This window comes from Urocitellus parryii, chromosome 10, assembly GCF_045843805.1.
Source record: "Urocitellus parryii isolate mUroPar1 chromosome 10, mUroPar1.hap1, whole genome shotgun sequence".
Taxonomy (NCBI): domain Eukaryota; kingdom Metazoa; phylum Chordata; class Mammalia; order Rodentia; family Sciuridae; genus Urocitellus; species Urocitellus parryii.
In genome coordinates this window covers 140,910,211-140,917,897 of record NC_135540.1, presented here as the reverse complement: position 1 = coordinate 140,917,897, position 7,687 = coordinate 140,910,211, and positions in this window count along the sequence as shown.

The window sequence follows — 7,687 nt, the reverse complement described above, 5'->3', positions numbered from 1 at the left end:
CATTTCCATCAATATCACCACCATCACCCCCACCACCACCATCATCAGCCTAACCACCACCATCACCACCACTACCACCATCATCACCACCACCACCATCATTAACTTCAACACCCTCACATCATTTCCATCAATATCACCACCATCACCCCCCACCATCATCACCCTAACCACCACCATAACCACCACTACCATCATCACCATCACCACCACCATTACTACCATCAATACCCTCACATCATTTCCATCAATATCACCACTATCACCCCCACCACCACCATCATTACCCTAACCACCACCATCACCACCACCACCACCACCCCACTACCATCTTTTCCACCACAATCACCACCCCAACCACCACCATCACCACCATGACTACCATCAACATCATACCCTTACATCATTTCCATCCATATCCTCACCATCATCCCAATCACCATCACCACCACCACCACCATTATTACCATTACCACCACCCTTACTACCATTACCACCATTATTACCACCACCAATACCACCTCCAATACCATCATCATTACCAACACCATCACAATCAGCAGCATCACCATCACCATCACCACCACCACCACCACCACCACCATTATCACCTTCACCACCACCACTGCCACTGCCACCACCACCACCACTACCACACCACTACCATCACTACCATCAACACCCTCACCATCATCATCATGACCAATACCACCATCACCATCATCATCATTACACCATCATCACTAGAACTAACGTCTGTTGGGCACTTACTCCACGCCCAGCACCATACTAAGCATATAGAATGTCCTATATACCTCATGCAATAGGCGCCATGATCACTACTTCTATTTTATAGATGAGGAAATTTAGACTAGGATAAATTCATGGACTTTCTCAAAGATACAGCTAGCGAGTGTCCGACCTGGAGATCAGATGGAATGCTTGGGCTCCTTCACTCAGGCATTCAGGAGACATTTTCAGAGGGGCCTCCAACGTACCAGATGCCATTCTAGGGACTGGGGGTTGCAAGGCTAGCAAGACAGGCAGGAAGTCGACATTCATGCGTGTGCATGTGTGTATGTGTGTGCACATCACAAGAAAGCAAGCATGTGCATGAGGGGTTGGGGCAGGGATAGACAGTGAAAGGACAAACGTAACAGGAACAACTTCAGACAGAGAAGAAATGTCAACAGGGCGAAGGGACAGACGGTCACAGGCAGGGCTACTTGTGACTGGATGTTCAGGGAATACAGGGGGAGGTGGGCTTGGAACTGGGACCAGAAAACAAGAAGGGGCAGATCTGGGGCTGAGTCCCAGGGGGAGGGGTCCAGGTGCTGCAGCCAGCAGTCTTGTTCCCGGAAGAGAAGGCTGTCGAGTCTCGGTGGTGCTGAGCAGGCCAGAGTGGTGGGCTGAGGTGGGGCGGGGGTGGGTTGGGCCATGGGGGTGTGTGAGTGGGGGTTACCCTATGAGATGGGAGGGTTTTCAGGGGGTGGCACAATTCTCTGGGTGCTGCATAGAGAATGAATGGGGGGGCAGGAGTGGGCTGGGAGGTGCCGGAGCCCAGAGGCTTGAAATGAATGACCCCCAAACCATCCCTCCTGTCCTACAGGCCCTCTGATGCTGGGGCTGCCACTCCTTCACCAGGAGGCCTGGTCTGTCCCCTCCTCTTGAGTCTGGGTGGCTCTCAGTGCCATGCTGAGGAGGAACAAGCTGGCATGGGCCACTCTGGCATGGGGACACAGTAGTGAGTAAGACAGGTGTGACGACAGAGCTGGCCCATGGGTGGGCCCTAGGGTGCACAGGCTGTGTGCAGTACAATGGAGAGAAACAGAGGGGCAGTGGGGAGGGGTGGCGGGGTGGGCATTTACTTAAAATTGGCAGGTTGGGGACACTTTGCTAGAAGGAAAGTCTGGGCCCAGATTTGGAGCTGCCGAGTGAGGAGGAGGGTACTGCAGACCCCAGGCTGCTGCCAGGTGGACTGAGTGGGTGAGGGAGGGGCCACGAGGTCTGGGAAGTGCTGGGCAGACTGGGCAATGATGATGTGCATGGTCCCCTTGAGGACCTTGGGTTGCGTCCAGGCAGGATGGGAGGCCAGGAAGGTTTGATATTACGTTTAATGGTGGTCACTCCAGCTATGTGTTGAGAACAGACAGCAGCCAGGTAGGGGTGAGAAGTAGGAGCCTGTGAGGGTCTTGGACACACAGCCAGGGTGATAGTGACCCAAGAGACCAGCGAGGGGACAAGAGTGGCCAGACCTGGAGTATGGTTGAAGGTACAGCTGGTGGGATTTGCTGACCAATTAGAGGTCTTGAGAAGAAAAGAGGTGACCAGGACGATTCCAAGATGTTTCTGGCCCAAGTGACGGGAGGTGTGGAGTCATGTGGAACAGCGTCGATCTGGGAGAGGACGGCAGGAAGAGTGGGACGTCACCGTTCCCGGCCTGCCAAGTCCTTAGGGTCTGGGAAGGCTCATTTCTTTACCCGTTGTTTATTGTCTCTCTCCTCCGCTAGAAGACACTCCAGGGCCCAGCGCAGGGTCTGGCAGGGTCCAGAGATACTATGGGATGGAAGGATGGGAGGGAGGAGGGAGCAGTAGGAAGAGGGGCTCTCCTGGCCAGGCCCCACTGCCAGCTGTGTCCCTCACAGCCAGCTCTGTCATCCCTCTGTGCAGCCCCACTGTGCGTCACAGCTCAGGAGGGAGATCTGTCACCCCCTCTCTCCTGTCATCAGAAAGGTTATGTGGCTTCCAGGCTCGGGCTCGAGCTGGCACTTGGCTGGCGGGTCCCCAGCGCTGGCCAGACACGTGGCTTCCAGTCCTCTCTTTTCCAGGCCTCATTCCTGATTCGTCATCTCTCCATCCATCAGACGATTCCTGAGCCCTACTGTGTGCCAGGCCCTGTGATGAGCCTGAACTCAGGGGTCAGAAAGGCACAGACTCCAGTCCTTCTCCTTGTGGAGCCACCTGGGTCATAGCTCAGTGGCAAGCCCTGGGCCAGGTTTGCCATCTGGAACTCTGGGACCCAGGACCCCATGCTTCAGGGAGCAGCTGGGGACACCTAGGGACTCTGCTGCTCCCCAGGGCACCCTGGCCTCAGCTTCCTCCTCTGTAAATGGGCAACGGTGGTGCCTTCCTTATGAGTGCCACGGGCTTAGTGGTCCTCCTGCACATCAGCCCCAAGTGCTCTAGGTGGTGGTCCCTGGGGCGGGGCCAGGAGCCCCACGGTACCCAGCCGACCCACCCCTGCTGACCCTGAGGACAGGGCCTGGCAATCCCCAGCTGACCCACCCCTGCTGACCCTGAGGACGGGGCCTGGCAACCCAGAGGGTCTTTGTGAGTATTTGTTGGGGGAGGGCCAGATTCTAGCCCCATTCCTGCGTCACCAGGTGGGTGTTCCCAGAATCGGCCCCTCCCTGATGTGAAGGAGGCTTGTCAGGGCGCAGGGTATGTCCTGCAGCTCCAAGGCCCCTTGGGAACTGCTTCCTCTGTTCCCAGGGCCAGCCAGTTCTGCTCTATGGCTGCAGCTGGGTTAGACAGGAGGTGAGCAGAACCCGCACCCTGGGCCCAGTGCAGGGAAATGCAGGGTTTGGGCTTTCAGTCATCAGCATCCCAGATCACTGAGTAATTGATGGTTCATTATCCTGGCTGAAGAAGGCCCTGTTCACGGTGGCTATCGCTCCCTTCAGGGGTGCACCCATGTGTCACACCTGGGGTTGACGCAGGGAGCTGCCTCCTGCCTGCTGAGGGCCCCTGATCCCGGCCACTCCAGCAGGACCTGTGCCCATGTGCCGGCTTCCAGGCCCCATGGCTGACGCCGCCATTCTGCCCATCAGCTGGTGTCCCCATTAGCACCCAGTGCCCTTGGGCCTGCAGGGCTTCAGTGATCTCTCCAATCAGTGCAGTTTGCCTTGGTGTCTGGACCGTTCGCCCCGGGCGCCTGGGGAGCGTGCCACACAGGGCTATCTGTCAGACTCACCCAGGACGGTGTGAATGAAGGCCCCTTCCTTCACGGTCACCCAGGGTCCTGACACAGAGGTTCCCGTTGGGGTCCCACAGCGCGTGGGTCCTTTCCAGGTGACGGGGGTCCTGCTGCCCCGATGGGTGAGCTCAGAAGGGGCTCAAGTGGCCTCGTCTCCTCACCTTCATTCTCCTGCTGAGGAAAAACCCAGAATACCTCCTGCCACGGCAGCTTTTGTTCACCAAGGACCCTGTGTGTCTGGGGACGGCCCCAGGCTGGGACAATGGTGGGGAGGCCAGAGAGTGAGCTGAGCAGGGAACCCAGAGGGCGGGGAAGAGAGCCTGCGGGGCCCAGGTGAGGGGCTTCAGGGATGAACTTGAGGTTGGGGGACCCTAGAAACCTGGCGAAGCCCTGTTCCGAGGGTATCTGTGAGTTCTCTGAGGGAGACTGTGCCTGGATCTTTGTTTTTAATTTGTTCTTGTTAGTTACACGTGACACATCATACACACTAGAAGTATGACTTCCCTTTCTGGTGGTCGTCCGTGGTGTGGAGCCACCCTGCTCATGTGTTCATATGTGAACATACAAAGTCACGACTGACTCATTCTACGGTCTTTCCCATTCCCACTCCCTCTCCCCACCCCCCTTGTTCAACCTGGTGAATCTCCACGCCTCCCCTGGACCCCAGCCTATTGAGAGTCAGCATCCGCATATCAGATAGAATACTTGGTCTTTAGTTTTGGGGATTGGCTTATTTCACTTAGGATGATAGTCTCCAGTTCCATCCATTTACTAGCAAATGCCATAATCTTATTCTTCTTTAGGGCTGAGTGGTATTCCATTGTGAGTTGAGCTGCTATAAACATTGATGGGGCTGTGTCACTATAGTATGCTGATTTTAAGTCCTTTGGATATATGCCAAAAAATGGGATAACGGGATCAAATGGAGGTTACATTCCAAGTTTTCTGAGGAATCTCCATACAGCTCTCCAGAGTGGTTGCACCAATTTGCAGTCCCACCAGCAAGGTATGAGTGTACCTTTTTCCCCACAGCCTCGCCAACATTTATTGTTACTGGTATTCTTGACAATTGCCATTCTGACTGGAGTGAGAAGAATCTCAGTGTAAGTTTTAATTTGCATTTCTTTACTTGATGGTGATGTTGAACATTTTTTTCACGTATTTGTTGACTGACTGTATTTTTTCTTCTGTGAAGTGTCTGTTTAGTTTCTTTGCCCATTTATTGATTGGGTTGTATTTTGGTGTTGAGTTTTTTGAGTTCTCTATATATTCTGGAGATTCATGCTTTATCTGAGGTACAGGTGGCAAAGATTTTCTCCCATTTTGTAGGTTTCTTCATGTTCTTGGTTGTTTCCTTGGCAGTGAAGAAGATTTTTTAGCTTGTTACCATCCCATTTATTGATTCTTTATTTTACTTATTGTGTTTTAGGAATCTTGTTGAGGAAGTTGATTCCTAAGCCAACATGATGGAGAGGTGTAGGGTCTCTGGTCTAAAGCCTAGGCCCTTGATCCACCTAGATCCTTGAGTTGAGTTTTGTGCATGTGAGAGATAGGGTCTAATTTCATTTTTTTTATATATGGATTCCCAGTTTTCCCAGCCACCATTTGTTGAAGAGGCTGTCTTTTCTGCATTGTATGTTTATGGCACTTTTGTCTTGTAGGAGATGACTGTGTTCATGGGTCTGTGTCTCTGTGCCTTCTGTCTTGTTCATGCCTGTTTTTGTGCCAATCCATGCTGTTTTGTTACCATGGCTCTGTAGTATGATTTTTATTTTATTAGCTCTGTAGTATAATTTAAGGTCTGGTATGGTGATGCCTCCTGCTGCACTTTTTCTCACTGAGAATTGCTTTGACTATTCTGGGCCCTTATTTTTCCAAATGAATTTCGTGACTCCCTTTTCTGCTTCTATGAAGAATGTCATTGGAATTTTAATAGGAATTGCATTGAATCTGCGTAGCCCTTTGGTACTATGGCCATTTTTACAATACTGATTCTGCCTACCCAAGAACTTGTGTCCCATGCATCTTCATGGACCACGGGGAAGATCTGCCCCCACTGTGTGTGGACACCAGAAGGATCAGGGGCCTGGAGAGAAGGAAAACAGAAGGGATGAGTCCCCTGCCTCTGGGAGCCGGGACCCACTCTCTCCCCGGCCTCAGACAGGAAGGGCTCAGCACCCCACCGCCTGGTGCTCAGGCCTCTGACCTGGAGTGACAGTCACACTATGTGCTTCCCTGGTTCCAGGGCCTTTGACTTGAACTGAGTCACGCTATGGGCATCCCTGGGTCTCTAGCTAGCAGGTGGCCTGCAAGGGGACTTTCCGGCCTCTGTGGCAGCAGGACCAGTTCTCATGGATCCCTTCCCATGTGTCTATCTGTATCCTATTGGTTTTGCCTCTGGGGAGCCCTGACTAGGGCTCTGGGGAGAAGCTTTCCAGGCAGAGGCAACAGCACGGGCAAAGGCCCTGAGATGGCACAGTATTCAGCATGTCGGAGGAACTGTGGGAAAACCATTGGAGCCAGAGCAGAGGCAAGGATGAGGTCCCATCAGGGGCCACTCTGGATGATTGTGAGTGCACTTTCCATTTGTTGTTCTTTGGTACATCTTGAGCTGGGCCCTTCGGAGAACCTGGCTATGGGTGAGTGAGTCCTCCTCTGTGCAGCCACTTAACACAGGAGCTCAGCACGGCTGAAAGAATGGAGTCGTGGCTCCGGGCTGGGGAGGCCCAGTCTAGGGAGGAGCCTGGGGGTGACCAGTGCGAGCTCCTCCTCGCTGTGCTCAGGGGTCTCTCAGCTCACTTCTCTGGCCCCAGGCAAGGTCGACCCCCCACCAAGTCATCCCCTTCTTCTTCACTGAGCTCCCCACCCTATCGGCCACCCACCCCGCTTCCCACTGCCCCTGCTGCCCGGCCACCCTGCACGGTTCAGTTTGTCCTGACAAATTCCAGAGTGAGGACGATGGAGGCTGAGGCACCATCCACTCACTTTCTCTGTCACCCACATGAACAGAGATTTAAATCTAGGGGCCCCTGCTTCAATTCCAGCCCCATTAAGAGACATGGTGTGGCTCCTCCTGGGCTGGAGAGAGGTGCCAAGAGTGACCCAGGGAAGGCTCAGGGAAGAGTCCCCTTCCGTGTTGGTGACTGTTGGAGTCACCTGTGTCCTGGGGAAGGCTCTAGCAAAGCTGGGGAGCTCACTGGGCCCAAGGGCTGTTTGCTGCCCCCAGGAATGAACCGTGTGCTCCGGATGGCTCTGCACAGAGGCCTGCTGCCTGTCCCTGGGCTCTGCACAATTTTGGTTTTGTGATGCATCAGAGGCTCTGTGGGCTCCATGCTGAACCAAGGGCATATGAGTCTGTGCTCCTCCTGCAAGTTCTGCACTTGTCCCCACAAAATGGGCCACTAGGCCACAGTAGGTATCCTTCCTGGCTCTAAGCTGAGTCACAGAGACAGAGCTCAGTCCTTCAGTGTCCAGCCCCTGAGGCCTTGGCCTTTCTGTGGCAGAGTGCTCTGTGTGTCCTTTATGGACCGGGTTTTGGCTCAGCACTGCATGTCGCTGCCTGCAGCAGCCACGTGCTCACGCGACACCCATGTGCCACCCCTGTGAGTGCTCCGGAGGGACCCCCCTCCTGTGGTGGGCTTTGGGGGCTGCTTCATTCTATGGCCACGTGCTGTGGCCATTGCTATATGTGTCTCTAGACCAGGGCTCTGG